Below are 17,922 nucleotides of genomic sequence, written 5' to 3'. Positions count from 1 at the left end.
GCAAAAAGTGTATATTGTGCTACATCACATGCCCGGAAAAAACAAAACAATTTGAATTTTGACCATGAGCTAAATTTGGGGTTTTTTTATTTTGGTTGGGCGGATATTTTTATTTTTTTTGGTTGGGCTAATATTTTGTAATGAAAAGTTTGATTATCAATCACTTAATATTTATTTAAATAAATTTAATTTTAAAATTAATAGCTCAAGGAAATTTGATAAGTGAGAGTGGGAAAAAATTGAAAGTAGACATGTCATTCATTCTATTTTTTATAATGGTAATTATCATGACATATTTTACCCTAATTTTATGAGAATACATATTATTTAGAGTTATTTCATATTATGAGATTCAATTTTTTTTTCATGTATAATTATTTACGGTAAAATTTAGTCAAGACTTCACTCTAATTTTATGAGAATATATATTATTTAGAATTATTTCACATTATAGAATTCATTTTCACTCTATTATTTTTTCATGCCCGAGATTTGTTTAAATGTAGTTATTTATGATAAAATTTAGCCAACACATCACCCTAATTTTATGAGAATATAGATTATTTAGAGTTATTTCCCATTATAGAATTCATTTTCACTTTATTCTATTTTTATATTCATAGTAAAATTCAGCCAAAACTTCACCCTAATTTTATGAGAATAAAAATTATTTAGAGTGACATTATAGAATTCATTTTCACTCTATTCTATTTTTTCATGCCCCATATTTGTTTAAATGTAATTTTTTATGGTAAAATTTAGCCCACTTCATGGAATCTAGGTTTTATAGGAGAGAAGTTTCATTCTTATTTGAGAATATAAATTTTTTAGAGTGACATTATAGAATTCACTAGCACTCTATTCTATTTTTTCATGCACCATATTTGTTTAAATGTAATTTTTTACGGTAAAATTTAGCCCACTTCATGGAATCTAGGTTTTATAGTAGAGAAGTTTCATTCTTATTTAAATGATTATATCAAAGAAGGTTGAGCCAAAAAATAGATCAATTTTTCAAATCTTTGTGAGTTATTCAACATCTAGCGAGAACACATGACTATTCAACCTTATGAATTTTAATTTGGTAAGCACCCACATCCATGTTCTTTTTCAAATGAAGAATGAATGTGATTATTAAAATTTTGTTGTGAAAAAATATTTTGAGCTAAATTGTTATGATTTTTTCTTATTCTAAAACTTTATATAAATAGTAGAGACCACGCCATATTTATTTATGTCGAGAAGAAGATCCAGTTGAGTTTTGCCCAATCTTTTGAGCTCTATATTTGTGAATAATTCATCTATTTTGATTAGTAACAATATATCAATACATTTGTTGACACAGATATAGTTATATATTTTATATCTCCCTCTCTCTAGATACCAACCTAAGATGATCATATGCTCTATTTTCTTTGTCCTATGAGCTTGAGTTTAAACGGACATTTTTGGTAGTTGTCACATTAACACATGCAATCTTTTAAAATGGGTATACGTTCATAATTTTTTTTTGAACATTCAATTTTTGTTTATAATATTTATTAATAGATATTTTTCATATCGATTTAGTTTTTTAATATATATAAAATAAATCATATTTAATTTTAAAACACTAAATATCAAGTTGTAGAGAAACAATTATTTATTCTTAAGAGTGTATGTTTCTTCTTCGAACTAAACCACAAACAATGTCCTTGAATTTATGAGAAATTTCAAGAAGTAAACCACATCATATCTATTATCTTAACTATTGTGAGGGTAAAATAAGAAAATAATATAACAATAAATAGTTTTTAACAAAATTGAGGAAATGATAAAAAAAATTAAAGCTAAACAATGGCGAACAATATTTAAAACTAAAAATAACTAATAATATCAGCTCTTGGAAATGAAAAACCCTCTTGGAAATGAAAAACCCTCATAGATTATGTTCCAAACAACTCTTTCAATGCAAGGAGTTGTCAAAGCTCCCTTGTACAATTAATCTTTCATACTATCAAATTTTATCTCATTTAGATTCACCATGGCCTCCTGCAATAGGATATCTATAATGACATCCATTAACTATTAGTTATATAGCTAAATACAAATTTCTTTATAATATAAATATTTATAATTTATATATACATAATTATATTTTTATTTAACTCTATCAAAAAAGTATTAGGTATGCTTAATTGGCCAATAATTTAACATTTTCTCTGTCATTAGATTTGTGCACTAGATAACAAATTCTTGTTTCAATACAAAAACCTTGAGCAACACTAAAATAACAAAAGATAATTTCTTATAAAATATTGAAAATATTGTTTTAAATTGTACTATTTTTTTTTATGTATAATGTGTTTAGTTGGTATGTTACATTAACATTATATATGTGGATACTTTCCCTTCTATCTTGACACTATAAACGATCCACACTTCATAGATAATGGAAGTATATTCAATTTATGATCATTTTTCTCACCGTGTGGAATAACCAATACTTAGGACCAAAAAATTTCTTCCCAACACGTGGAGTAACCATCATGTGCCATGAATTTTACTCTGCGGCACCATTTGTTCTTTTTTACCATCCAGGACAACAACTCTCTCAAGGACGATGAAATTAATTAACCATCATGTGCCATGAAATTAATTTTTATTGTTCCTTTCTATGATATGGTTTATTTGCTTTCATTGTTTCAATAAACTGAATAAATTATAATCTAATATGATTTAAGTTACAATTTTTGAAACATTTAAGAATTATTATTTTGTAACATGATATATAAATTGCTTTTAATGATAACATTTTAAAATAAAACAAAATTTATAACACACATATATTAAAGTTTGTTGGGACTACATCTTCATCATGTCTTATATATCACAGTGATCGGAGTGGGGCACTGAACCCTTGAATTCACATCAAAGAGTGCTTGAAGAGAGTGCCAGATAATGGTTTATCCAAAAATATAAATATAAAATATAAATTTATTAATATAAATATTATATTTACATAAAGTCAAAATCAAACAAAGAAAATTAAATTAAATAAAAAATAATACATATAATCAATCAATTTTTATTTTTATTTTTATTTTTTTAATAAAATATTTTTTATATGTTAAAATGATATTTACATTAAAAATAAATAATAAAATTACTAGAAATGTTACCTTGTTTAATGTTATGCAAGACCATAGTTGAGTCCCTGTAATATATGGAATTTCTTTCTAATTTACTAATACAATTTACATTGACATTAACCGATTTATGATTATAACGATTATGTGATTTTAATATATTGCAACAATAAATAATATAGTTGATATAGAATTTCATGTAATAAATAATACTTAATGTATTTTATTATGTAATAGATTAACACTAATAATGTATGTAAGAGTAATATTGTTAACAATATAGAATTTATAGTACTTATTTGTTAGTGATGTAGTTGTATTTATAAATTTTCTTGTTGTGTTAAGTATATTATTTAGTATATAAAATATTATATAATGACCCTATATAGAATATGTTCATATAACTGATGCAACCATATAAATTAAATAGCTAATAAAGAGTAAAATGAATTAATCTATGATAAGTTTCAAAACATTTATTTTATAATACATCTCTTGTTGTTAAAATTTAAAAAAATGATAAAAATTAACTTAAATTAACTATATTATTATTATTATTTATAAAACAAATTAATATATAAAGTATACATACATACATTTAAAAATGGTGTAGTCTAACTTATAGACAAAATGACATTTTTTTAGAACATTTTTTCTGGTTAATTTTAACTAAAATCCAAAAGAGATTTTTAGAAACTCAAGTTTAAGTTGTTTAATTTGTAGAATTTGAGTGCCATAGTAGTTTTTCAGAGTGTTGAATCCATTTATGCATTCAAAAGTGTATTTTAACTGACCAAAAATCACAATCTTACTTGGAATTGTATTGCTAGATTTCGATGAAAAAGACACTTTCATCCATAAGTTAGACTACATCTTAAAAAGAACATGTAACAATATTCTTAATCGTGGACATTCATCTCCATTTTACCATGGATATTCTTAATGTGTGAAGATAATTTGTTACAATACCATGGGTCAATACCATGGATTATTAATACCACATGCCCAAAATGCCATAACTCATTTCATGTGACACTTGTTCATACAACATTTTTAAATACATCAATTTAATTAAAACTAAAAAAATGTGATAACCACTTTTACATAGATATTAACCTTTGATTTGTGAATACTATTTGAAATATTTTAGAATATTGCATGTAAGTTAAATCGCTACCATCCACTTGATAAGTATTCACAATCGAATTAAAATTATAGAAGCCCTCAAGGAACATTATTAAGGTGATTTTATTTCTATGAGAACTTCATAATAGATGGATATATGATAGTATATATAAGTGAAGAAATGTTATAATATATGAATTACTTATGTAAAAATGTCAAGTTGTTAGGTATTAAATTATTGTTGGATGATTGTTTAGATAATCACTCAATTAATTCATCTCTAGAAATAATAAGTTTGACCCTTGAAGTGTAAATGATTTGGTGATAGAATACATTATTAAGAAAATCTTTGTAACATCATTGATTCAAACCTTAAATAGCCATGAGCACCATATGAAGGAGGTTACATGGTCACTACAAGCAAGTTGGTTTAGTCAATTTTTGTAAATTATGTGAAGAAATTGACAACTAGAATGAAGCAACATTCACAAGAAAAAGACACCTTGAGTTCAGAAGGAAATGACCATTCTAGAAGGGTAAGTACTAGTATGTATGTATTTATGTATGTATCGTCATTTGACTTATTCCAAATCCATGGTTGGATATATAAAGACCAATTTTTTAATGAAAGTATGTGGATCATAACATTTCCATTAAGAGCAATGCATGAGGGGAATTTGTATTAGATAAACATTCTCTATTTTAGACAAGTCAAGAGCAAGTTAAAGACAATTTTGGAGGTGTGTCCAAATCAAATAGAAAAAGAAGGCACATTAAATTTCAAGTGAAATCAAGATTATTGTAATTAAGTTGTAATTGACAAAGGCGTCATAAAAGGTTCAAGTCATAAAGATTTGAAATGGTAAAAATAATGAGCAATTTTTTGTATGCCCAACATAAGTGGAGATGGAGAGTAATTCCCAATGTAAAGTCGTCATTGTGCTTTATTGTCCAACAATGTGACCTTTGACACATTAACGTAATTATTTTTTCTTCTATTGTCTCACTCATAAATGAGGAGGAAAGTAGGGACACTTTCAAACTAAACGGGGACAAGATTATATGATGTATGAAGATATACAAAGTAAAGCCTTTCCTATGATGCACCATAATACTATATCCTCCCAGCCTTGTAGTTCTTGAAGTGCATGCATGTACTTATTTTTTATTCTTTATATTAGTATCATACACAATAATTAGTTATATTTTTTAATTTCTTTTAGCCTCACCCTACATGCCTACATATATTAAAGGAAGTTGTGGACACATTGTGAACTTATAAAATCCCATTAAATAAGATAAATAAAGACAATTCATTTTTCTTTATGGTATTCTTCATATTTTCTATTTATTTCCCATGTTTCTATGTTAATATCACATTTAAATAGTTTTACAATGTGTTTAACTTCTTGACTTTAGTATTTTTACTAAAAAATGTTTGAATTTTCATCACATGGATCTAGATCTAGAGAATAAAATAGGTTCTATCACTATGGATAAAATTTTCATCAGTCCTAATGCAAAGATCTAAGATGGAGAAAACCCTTGTCTTTAAATGGGTATAAATTCACGCCATAACTTATTAAGCTACACCTCCCTAAGAAATTGAATTTACTTTATTAGTTTAATTAGGAAATTCCTGGTAGCATGACACTATCTCTTTAATGTTAGTTTGTTATATTGTCTTTGTCCTAGCATCAAAATGTACAAAAAAACATATATAAACATTAATTTCCCACATTCATATCAAAATCAAGTATTACATCATTAGGTTATTTGGTTATATTAATAATATTAATATTAAGGCTTGTTAATAAGGTTTAATACATTATTATTAATAACTTTAATAATAAGGTTTAAGGTTTAATAATAATATTAATATTCAGGTTAATAACATTAACGTGGCTATTAATAATGTTATTAATATTACCCGGATGCGGGTGTTTGTACAAGCGTTATGGCAAGGCCACATGGCCAGCAAGTGCTGCCATGAGCCAGCCCGTGGAGGAATGTAAGGCATGACGCAGAAGAAATAAATGAAGGGGCTCTTGCTCCATACCTTAATGACATTAATGGAGGTAGGCTGTGAGGGCAGAGCGCATTCATGGTGCTCAAGTTTCAAGGGCACGCTGTGGGAATTAAGATGGGGGAAAGAATGGAGCTACGCCATTCTCAGCAAGACAAGCTCGCTGTGCAGACGTGCTGGAACATTCTCTGCCTTCTGGCAGACGCTGGGGACTCTGAACCACCTGCATTGCAAGGGAGAGATAGCAAGGCACCACCTGCAGGTGCTGGGAATTGGAACCGTGCATTGGAAGCTCTGTTTCGAGCAGCCAGTTCCTTCGTCAATATGGCTAGAACAAGAGAACGGCAACCGTGTAGAAGAGGATCTGGTCGTGGGAGATCCTCTCGCCCTCCAGCAGCGGATGCCCACCACCATTGTTGCTGCTGCTACTGTTATCGCCGAGCTGGAACTCCCCACCTGCAAGCATCTCAGTTCTTGGACTCGAGCAATCCGAGTGAGGGACCGCCAGGACCGCCAGCGCTTCCAGCATTTGGCACCGCAGTATTCAATTTGGGAAATCTTAATGCCCACATTTCAGTCCTCTTCGTCAGGGACGCAAAGGAGGACCATGCCGGGTCAAGTAGCAGAGAATTGCCCTCTGAGAACCAGGCGGACAAGGCTGAGGGACAAGCGACAGCTGCAAAAGGAAAAGCACCCGTCCAAACTCAGACGCAGGAGGCGTCAACGTCCAGAGCGGGAGAAGTTCAGGCAGACCCCCAGGATGGCTATGGATGGGTCCCGATCGTTGAGATGGCACCAGAGGAGATGGAACCAAAGGAGTAGCTCAACCATCCATCTTCTGTCCAGGTCCTATTTTGCGGTCTTCTGTCTCGGTCGCTTACTATGCTTGGGATAAAATGTATGCTTTTGAATGGGTCTGGTAATTTGTCTGCAGGTCTTTCTCTGTTTTTGATTCAGTTATTAAGTGTTTTCTGGGAGTTTGCAAATGTCCATGGTCGCCCCTGCGAGGGTAGTTTTTTGAGTCACAGCCCCTGCGAGGGCATTGTCAAAGTTAAATGGTGAATTTTGATGAGTTTTTGAGGCAGCTTGAACACATATGTAAGCTAAAGCCAGCTGCAAACCCACAGTGCCATAGCTGGCCATGGGAAACTAGTTTCACTGCTTGTAATGTTACTTTGTCCATAATATAATTACTTAGCGTAGTCTTACTGAGAAAAAAAAAAAATGTTATTAATATTTATATTATGTAAATAGTAATTATTTGTTAATAAGGTTTAATAACTTTATTAATAGTATTATTTAAACCTTAGTAGCTTTAAAATACTAGATTAATAATTGTATATCACTACATTTTTTTAAGGTGGTTCATGGTTCATGGACATTGAGTGGCCGCTACATCCATGAGAAAATCCAGGTAGATCAACCCGAAGCTGAAGGAAAATCTAGGTAAATCAACCCGAAGGAATCTACCCATCAGCCAAACTAGTAAGGCTACCTGTTGACTAAACTAACAAGGCCTAACCCCAAGGGCAGTGAGGAGATTTGACCCCGTGACCTCCCAATAGGTGAGGTACTTGGCAACAGGAACTCAACCAAGTGAGCTATCCCTTATGACACAGGAGGTTGGTCAAAATAAGGTGGTAGTCTTAAAAATAGACAATTGGTTACTTTATAACCAATCAGATGCATTCCAGCAGATTTTGTACGTGGCTTACTTTATCTTGAGAGTCCCACTTTTCCCTTTTTAAATATGTGCTTCACTCTACGTCATTGATCTCCTCTCTCCAGATCTAACGGTCATGACTCACCCTGATCAACAAAACAATCCGGTGATCCTCCACTGTTCTTCAAAGCGCACTTGATCCAACGGTTAATGGCGATATCGGGTGAGCCACTTACATGACGATTACTCGCCTGATAAAGCAGTTTTCTCTCTCCACCCGAGTGCTACGTGTCGGTTGGTTAATGGAATCGGGTGACCACCTCGAATTACCACTTACCACTTTTCCTTCACCCGATAACCACCTTCGTTGATAAAACCCGCTTTTCCAATACAACCCACGTGCATTGTTGGCTTAGTGGGGCCTGACCCAGGTTTGGAAGTGATTTAGCCGAGAAAATCCTAGTACTACTGGCCCTTTTGGCAACAGTCCATGGAGCACGGACTGAGGCCTCACTCGAAGTAGCATGGGAGGGTGCTAGAACTAGGTTTTTGCACCCTGGGGATGTTTGATATGAGGTGATTGATACGTGGTCCAGCCTTCATACTTGCTGCGCTATGCACACCTGCGGGTACCCCACGCCCTGTGATACTGTCTTTGCGCAGTTATAGCCGTAGCGCGACTCGTATTATTTACCCAAGTCTTCCTTAATTAGTCTCTGTTAGCTGATTACTTAGATTAAATTCACATATAAGCATTCATATGAGTATTCATCAAGTGTGCACAGTAAATAAACAGAGTAAAAGTAATGAATAACATCAACATAAAGATTCCAAAACAGATGCACAAAATAAACTTCTCTTTATTATCTTTCAATCCCAAGTACAGACCCAACTCCACCTTGCACACTCAACTACAGGGGTCCATGCACTCAGCTGCAAACTCTACTAGGCCTCTTCGCACTCAGCTGTAGAGCCTCTTCCTACTACTACAGCCTAGTACACTTCAAATTTCACTCTAAGCTCTAACCATGCCTTCGCTATTCTATCTATTCTCTACTTCGCTTCAAAAACTATCTTTACACTTAGAGCCTCACTTTATTTATACAATTCCATGGTCCCTAGACCATGGGTAGGACAACACAACTTTACATTAAATTACAATTCTTAGGGCGGATAACCCTATGACTCATCCTAGACTTCGTGCTCTGCGCTCGTACTCCATGGAGTCTTAAAATACAATTGACCAAAAGTCGAGCTTTAAACCCCAAAACCTGCTGCGAGGGATCCCATGCCCAACATGCATTAAATAAAACTTTAATAAAGCACTTAATAGATGTTTTAGTGCTTAATTCCGAGATTACCCATTAACACTAAATGACCGCGATTAATGATAAACGCATAAACACTGAGATTTACAATTAAAGTGTGAAAACAAAGAAAATACCTGGTTAAGTTTCAGAATGAAATACACAGAGGTAAATGAGAGTTTGCACCAGGAATTAACACACATATGCATACTGAACCAATTTCTTCAATATAATAGATGTTACAGAGTCTTGGCCCTCTCGGCTCAATTACAGCAATTTATCTTACCTCTGTCTCAATCTCAAAACCCTATCTATCACTCAAACTCTCGCCTCTCACTCAATTTTCAATCATCTCAGCTAATCCCTTTCCATTACATTTTCTTCTCTTTTATGAGTCAAATCCTATTCTAACTGCACTAACAACTCGATCTCTATTTTAATCAATCTAACAATCAAATATTTATTTTTAAGCTCTATTACACACCTATACTAACAACTTATCCCTTAGTCTAAAATAAGACAATTTTCTAAACAATAATGAAGTAAAGATAATTTTTGAGAGATCCAACCCTCTCTACCAAAATTGACTTTTGACCACTCAGGTCAATGAAATTCAAGTCATTTAGCCACAACATGTGAACAAACCATCACATTTTTGGCTAAGTCCAGATGCTCCTGCATCAGACTCCCGAGGGAGAAAAGAATCATCCCTCAGACTTTCAGGGTTTACTCCATACTTCTGTAACTCTGATGTTGTCAACCAACTAGCATCCTCCACTGGTTATCCTTTCCGTTTGACTAGATATTGAAAATAAACCCGTCCTCTGGTTCTTTTGGATACTATTTTCTCCAAAACAACTTCCACCTCTTTCTTAACTGTCTTTGGCATTTGTTCTTCCCAGTTCAAAGTTTGAATTTATCTTCTGTAGTTTCCTTCTGTAGCTTTGTCTCTGTCTCTTTGTATGGATACAAATCCACAACATTGAAGATAGGTGATATTCCAATCCCTTCTGGAAATTCAATTTCATAAGCATTAGTTGAAAACTTTCTTACAATTCGACATGGTCCTATCTTTTTCATTTTTAGTTTATTGTAAGTCTTAGCAAGAAATATTTCTTTCCTTAAATACACCATCACTAAATCTCCCACTTGGAATTTTTTCTCTCTTTTTTTCATATCATCTCTTTGTTTGTATTTGCCATTGCTTTCCTGCAATCTACCTTTGACATCTTCTTGTAGTCTTTGCATATGCTTTGCAAACTCTTCAACTTTTGGACTTCTTGTCTCCTGTTTAGCCAAATTTCCGAGCTCATACACACCTCTTGGATTCATCCCAAAAATAATATGAAATGGACTCATTCTAGTACTTCAATTTGGAGTGTCATTACAAGCAAACTCATCTTAAGGTAGTGCTAAATCCCACTACTTGGGATTTTGATACACTAAACTTCTCAATATGTTTCCCAAGCTTCTATTTACCACTTCGGTATGTCCATCTGTTTGAGGATGGTATGCTAAACTGAAACTGAGGTTAGCACCTAGTTTCTTCCAAAGAGTTCTCAAGAAATGCCCTACAAATTTTGTATCTCTATCAGACACAATACTTATAGGCAATCCATGTAATCTCACAATTTCTGAAAAAAATAGATTCGCAATATGTGTTGCATCACTAGTCTTCTTACATGCAATGAATTGTGCCATCTTGGAAAATCTATCTACCACAACATAAATGGAATCATTCCCCCTTTGAGTTTTAGGTAACCCCAAAACAAAATCCATGCTAACTGCATCCCATGGTCAGTCTGGTATTGGCAATGGCTGGTACAATCATGTATTCTAGATTCTCACTTTAGCATGCTGACATATCCTGCACTTCTCAACAAATCTCTTAACATTAGTCTACATCTTTGGCCAATAGTAAAAAGCATTTACCTGAGCAAAGGTTTTGTCTTGACCAAAGTGACCAGATAATCCTCCACTGTGTTTCTCCTTTATTATGTTTTCCCTCATAGAACATTTGGGAATGCACAACTTGTTGCCTTTAAACAATAAACCTCCTTGGATAAGATAATATGACCACTGAATTATGTTATGAACTATTGGATTTTATACTATTGTATAAATATTTTTGAAATCTGTATCATCTTTATACATTTCAACCATTTCTTCAAATCCTACAACACCAACTTTTAATTCTTGCACAATGAAATTTACCCTGCTTAAAGCATCAACAACTTTGTTTAACTTACAACTTGTGTGTTTTATCACAAAAATAAAGTTTTGCAAAATTTATGCCCACTTGGCATGTTTCTAGTTCAATTTTGGCTGCTTGTTTATGAACTCTAATGCATGATTATTAGAATACGATATAAACTCCTTTGGTAGAAAATAATGTCTCCATTTTTTAAGGCTTGTACAATAGCATAAAATTCTTTATCATAAGAAGAATACTTCTTCTTAGCTTCATTTAATTTCTCACTGATGTATGCTATTGGTCTTTGTTCCTGACTCAAAACTACTCCAACTGCAACTCCACTAGCATCTGTTTCAACTTGAAATACTTTTTCAAAATCAGGTAAGCTAAAACTGGTTTCTCTATGATTTTCCTCTTCAGCAACTTAAAATTCTTGTATGCTGCTTTTGTCCACTTGAATGGCTGATTAGTCTCCTTGATTGTTTCAAGAATTGGCGCACAAATCTGACATATATCAACTGAGAATATAGATTACTTAAGAGTTATTTCCCATTATAGAATTCATTTTCACTCTATTCTATTTTTATATTCATGGTAAAATTCAGCGAAAACTTCACCCTAATTTTATGAGAATAAAAATTATTTAGAGTGACATTATAGAATTCACTTTCACCCTATTCTATTTTTTCATGCCCCATATTTGTTAAAATGTAATTTTTTATGGTAAAAGTTAGCCCACTTCATGGAATCTAGGTTTTATAGGAGAGAAGTTTCATTCTTATTGGAGAATATAAATTATTTAGAGTGACATTATAGAATTCACTGGCACTCTATTCTATTGTTTCATGCACCATATTTGTTTAAATGTAATTTTTTATGGTAAAATTTAGCCCACTTCATGGAATCTAGGTTTTATAGGAGAGAAGTTTCATCCCTATTTAAAGGACCATGGCAAAGAAGGTTGAGCCAAAAAATAGATCAATTTTTCAATTCTTTGTGGGTTATTCAACATCTAGCGAGAACACATGACTATTCAACCTTCTGAATTTTAATTTGGTAAGCACCCACATCCATGTTCTTTTTCAAATGAAGAATGAATGTGATTATTAAAATTTTACGTTGTGAAAAAATATTTTGAGCTAAATTGTTATGATTTTTTCTTATTCTAAAACTTTATATAAATAGTAGGGACCACGCCATATTTTTTTATGTCGAGAAGAAGATCTAGTTGAGTTTTGCCCAATCTTTTGAGCTCTATATTGGTGAATGATTCATCTATTTTGACTAGTAACAATATATCAATACATGTGTTGACACAGATATAGTCATATATTTTATATCTCCCCCTCTCTAGATACCAACCTAAGATGATCATATGTTATATTTTCTTTGTTCTATGAGACTGAGTTTAGACGTGCATTTTTGGTAGTTGTCACATTAACACATGCAATCTTTTAAAATGGGTATAGACTCATAATTTTTATTTTTTTTGAACATTCAAATTTTGTTTATAATATTTATTAATAGATATTTTTCATATCAATTTAGTTTTTAAATATATTTAAAATAAATCATATTTATTTTTAAAATGTCAAATATTAAGTTGTAGAAAAACACTTTTTTATTCTTAAGAGTGTATGTTTCTTCTTCCAACTAAGCCACAAACAATGTCCTTGAAATTATGATAGATTTCAAGAAGTAAACCACATCATATTTATGATCTTAACTATTGTGAGGGCAAAATAGGAAAATAATATAACAATAAATAGTTTCTAACAAAATTAAGGAAATAATAAAAAAATTAAAGCTGAACAATGGCGAACAATATTTAAAACTAAAAATAACTAATAACATCAGCTCTTGGAAATGAAAAACCCTCATAGATTATGTTTTAAACAACTCTCTCAATGCAAGGAATTGTCAAAGCTCCTTCATATAATTAATCTTTCATACTATCAAAATTTATCTCATTTGGATTCACTATGACCTCCTGCAATATCTATAATGACATCCATTCACTATTAGTTATTAGTTGTATAGCTAAATACAAATTTCTTTATAATATTAATATTTATAATTTATATATACATAATTATATTTTTATTTAACTCTACCAAAAAAGTATTAGGTATGCTTAATTGATCAATAATTCAACATTTTCTTTGTCATTAGATTTGTGCACTAGATAACAAATCCTTGTTTCAATACAAAAACCTTGAGCAACACTAAAATAACAAAAGATACTTTTTTATAAAATAAATTGAAAATATTGTGTTAAATTGTACTATTTTCTATGTATAATGTGTTTAGTTGGTATGTTCCATTAACATTATATATAGGGATATTTTCCCTTCTATCTTGACACTATAAACGATCCACACTTCATAGATAATGGAAGTGATATTCAATTTATGATCATTTTTCTCACCGTGTAAAATAACCAATGCTTACCACCAAAAAATTTCTTCCCAACACGTGGAGTAACCATGATGTGCCATGAATTTTACTCTGCGACACCATATGTTCTTTTTTACCATCCAGTACAACAACTCTGTCAGGGATGATGAAATTAATTAACCATCATGTGCCATGAAACACCATATGTTCTTTTTTACCATCCAGTACAACAACTCTCTCAGGGACGATGAAATTAATTAACCATCATGTGCCATGAAATTAATTTTATTGTTTCTTTCTATGATATGGTTTATTTGCTTTCATTGTTTCAATAAACTGAATAAATTATAACCTAATATGATTTAAGTTACAAATTTTGAAACATTTAAGAATCATTATTTTGTAACATAATATATAAATTGCTTTTAATGATAAAATTTTAAAATAAAACAAAATTTATATATATATATATATATATATATAGTAAAACTTGTTGGGACTATATTTTCATCATGTCTTATATATCACTGCGGTCGGAGTGGGGAATTGAACCCTTGACTTCACATCAAGGAGTACGAGGAGATGACGTTGACTTCACATCAAGGAGTGCCTGAAGAGAGCACCAAAAACCGATGGACAATATAAATATAAAATATAAATTTATTAATATAAATATTATATTTACATCAAGTCAAAATCAAACAAAGAAAATTAAATTAAATAAAAAATAATGCATATAATCAATCAATTTTTATTTTTATTTTTATTTTTTTAATAAAATATTTTTTATATATTAAAATGATATTTACATTAAAAATAAATAATAATTACTAGAAATGTTACCTTGTTTAATGTTATGCAAGACCATAGTTGAGTCCCTGTAATATATGGAATTTCTTTCTAATTTACTAATACAATTGACATTGACATTAACCGATTTATAATTATAAATATTATGTGATTTTAATACATTGCAACAATAAATAATATAGTTGATAAAGAATTTGATGTAATAAGAAATACATAATGCATTTTATTATGTAATAGATTTACACTAATAATGTATGTAAGAGTAATATTGTTAACAATATAAAATTTATAATACTTATTTGTTAGTGATGTAGTTGTATTTATAAATTTTCTTGTTGTGTTAAGTATATTATTTAGTATATAAAATATTATATAATGACCCTATATATAATATGTTCATATAACTAATGCAACCATAAAAATTAAATAGCTAATAAAGAGTAAAATGAATTAATCTATGATAAGTTTCAAAACATTTATTTTATAATACATCTCTTGTTGTTAAAATTTTAAAAAATCATAAAAATTAACTTAAATATAACTATATTATTATAATTATTTATAAAACAAATTAATATATAAATTATACATACATAAATTTAAAAATGGTGTAGTCTAACTTATAGACAAAATGATATTTTTTTAGAACATTTTTTCTGGTTAATTTTAACTAAAATCCGAAAGAGATTTTTAGAAACTCAAGTTTAAGTTGTTTAATTTGTATAATTTGAGTGCCATAGTAGTTTTTCAGAGTGTTGAATCCATTTATGCATTCAAAAGTGTATTTTAAATGACCAAAAATCACAATCTTGCTTGGAATTGTGTTTCTGGATTTCAATGAAAAAGACACTTTCATCTATAAGTTAGACTACATCCTAAAAAAGAACATGTAACAATATTCTTAATCGTGGATATTCATCTCCATTTTACCATGGATATTCTTAATGTGTGAAGATAATTGGTTACAATACCATGGGTCAATACCATGGATTATTAATACCACATGCCCAAAATGCCATAACTCGTTTCATATGACACTTGTTCATACGACATTTTTTAATACACCAATTTAATTAAAACTAAAAAAATGTGATAACCACTTTTACATAGATATTAACCTTTGATTTGTGAATACTATTTGAAATATTTTAGAATATTGCATGGAAGTTAAATCCCTACCATCCACTTGATAAGTATTCACAATTGAATTAAAATTCTAGAAGCCCTCAAGGAACATTATTAAGGGGACTTTATTTCTCTTAGAACTTCATAGTAGATGGATATATGATAGTATATATAAGTGAAGAAATGTTATAATATAAGAATTACTTATGTAAAAATGTCAAGTTGTTAGGTATTAAGTTATTGTTGGATGATTGTTTAGATAATCACTCAGTTAATTCATCTCTAAAAATAATAAGTTTGACCCTTGAGGTGTAGATGAGTTGGTGATAGAGTACATTATTAAGGAAATATTTGTGACATCATTGGTTCAAACCTTAAATAGCCATGAGCACCATATGAAGGAGGTTCCATGGTCACTACAAGCAAGGTGGTTTAGTCAATTTTTGTGAATTATGTGAAGAAATTGACAACTAGAATGGAGCAACATTCACAAGAAAATGACACCTTGAGTTGAGAAGGAAATGCCCATTCTAGAAGGGTAAGTACGAGTATGTATGTATTTATGTATGTATAGGCATTTGACTTATTCCAAATCCATGGTTGGATATATAAAGATCAATTTTATAATGAAAGTATGTGGATCATAAAATTTCCATTAAGAGCAATGCATGAGGGGAATTTGTATTAGATAAACATTCTCTCATTTTAGACAAGTCAAGAGGAAGTTAAAGATAATTTTGGAGGTGTGTCCAAATCAAATAGAAAAAGAAGGCACATTAAAGTTCAAGTGAAATCAAGATTATTGTAATTAAGTTGTAATTGACAAAGGCATCATAAAAGGTTCACGTCATAAAGATTTGAAATGGTCAAAATAATGAGTATTTTTTTGTATGCCCAACATAAGTGGAGATGGAGAGTAATTTCCAATGTAAAGTCGTCATTGTGCTTTATTGTCCAACAATGTGACCTTTGACACATTAACGTAATTATTTTTTCTTCAATAGTCTCACTCATAAATGAGGAGGAAAGTAGGGACACTTTCAAACTAAACGGGGACAATATTATATGATGTATGAAGATATACAAAGTAAAGCCTTTCCTATGATGCACCATAATACGATATCCTACCAGCCTTGTAGTTCTTGAAGTGCATGCATGTACTTATTTTTTATTCTTTATATTAGTATCATACACAATAATTATGGAGGCTCTCAATGATGGCGGAGATGGGTTCGACCAGGGTTTGGAGTTTAGGTTTTCAGGTGGATCTCTGTTCTGGTCACGGATAAGTCTATGCGGGTGAATCCTTGCCACTGTTCTGGTGCAGGCGCGAGAATCTTTTTCTTTTCTGACTGGCTTCTGGAGGTGGCAGACGGTGCAAGCTTTTTACTGCGTAGGCGTTTTTGCAAGAAGGGTATATCTACGGGCTTTCTTACCTTTTATCGTTTCCTGGGTTCTCGGGCGCAGATAATACCCTGTCTTTGTCTGTAGCTGTCGGTTTTTCAACGAACGCTCCGTCAAACTATGGTTAACCCAAGCGAGTTGGTGGACTTAGACCCTGAGTTGGAGGATATACTCTGTATGTGGGGTATGGAACCCACTGTGCAAAACGTTGAGCATTTCTTTGGGGGTTATAAGCTCTCGAAGCAGTCGGGGTCTTCTCGGGAGTCAAAACCCTCGTTCTTAGTTCAAGGCAGCGGCTCAGTCAGGGGAAGTATCAAACATCGCCAACAGGACCTTTGTAATATACAGGAAATAAGGGTAGACGAGGAGGTTGGGCCATCATCTGGAGGGTTTCTTTCTGCGCATAAGGAAAACCAAGGTCCGGGCCGGCTCTTTTCTCTAAAGGGTTTTGAGGACACACGGTTTTTGGGGCCATCCGTGGGCCCTGGATCTGGAAGGGGTCCCGGAGGGGTTTCTCCTCTTTCAAGGTTTTCATTGCCAAGGGTCGATTCGATCCCGATCTTTAATGATGGTTATGGGGGAAATCTGGGCGGAAACGCCGGTGGATTGAGGGGGTATAATGAACTGGTCCAGAACCATTCTCCCCCTAAGGATTCATCTTATAATATCTCAGCCCCTGAACAGCCGCAGCAGGAGGTAGATTCCCAAGCGAACCTAGTTCAAGAAGACCAAGCTTGGAAAGG

General features: G+C 31.7%; 1 pseudogene; it reads left to right on the top strand.

The window, feature by feature from the left end:
• Positions 1 to 6,268, top strand: part of LOC149146925 (BTB/POZ domain-containing protein At5g48800-like) — a 132,823-nt pseudogene extending 126,555 nt beyond the window's left edge.
• The last annotated feature ends 11,654 nt before the right edge of the window (positions 6,269 to 17,922 follow it).

The sequence above is a fragment of the Pinus tabuliformis genome, chromosome 9, assembly GCF_031772625.1.
Source record: "Pinus tabuliformis cultivar Carrire ecotype Pingquan chromosome 9, CPIR1, whole genome shotgun sequence".
In the NCBI taxonomy this organism is placed as follows: domain Eukaryota; kingdom Viridiplantae; phylum Streptophyta; class Pinopsida; order Pinales; family Pinaceae; genus Pinus; species Pinus tabuliformis.
The sequence above is the reverse complement of the archived record's forward strand: the minus strand, read 5'-3'. Positions and strand labels throughout refer to the sequence as shown.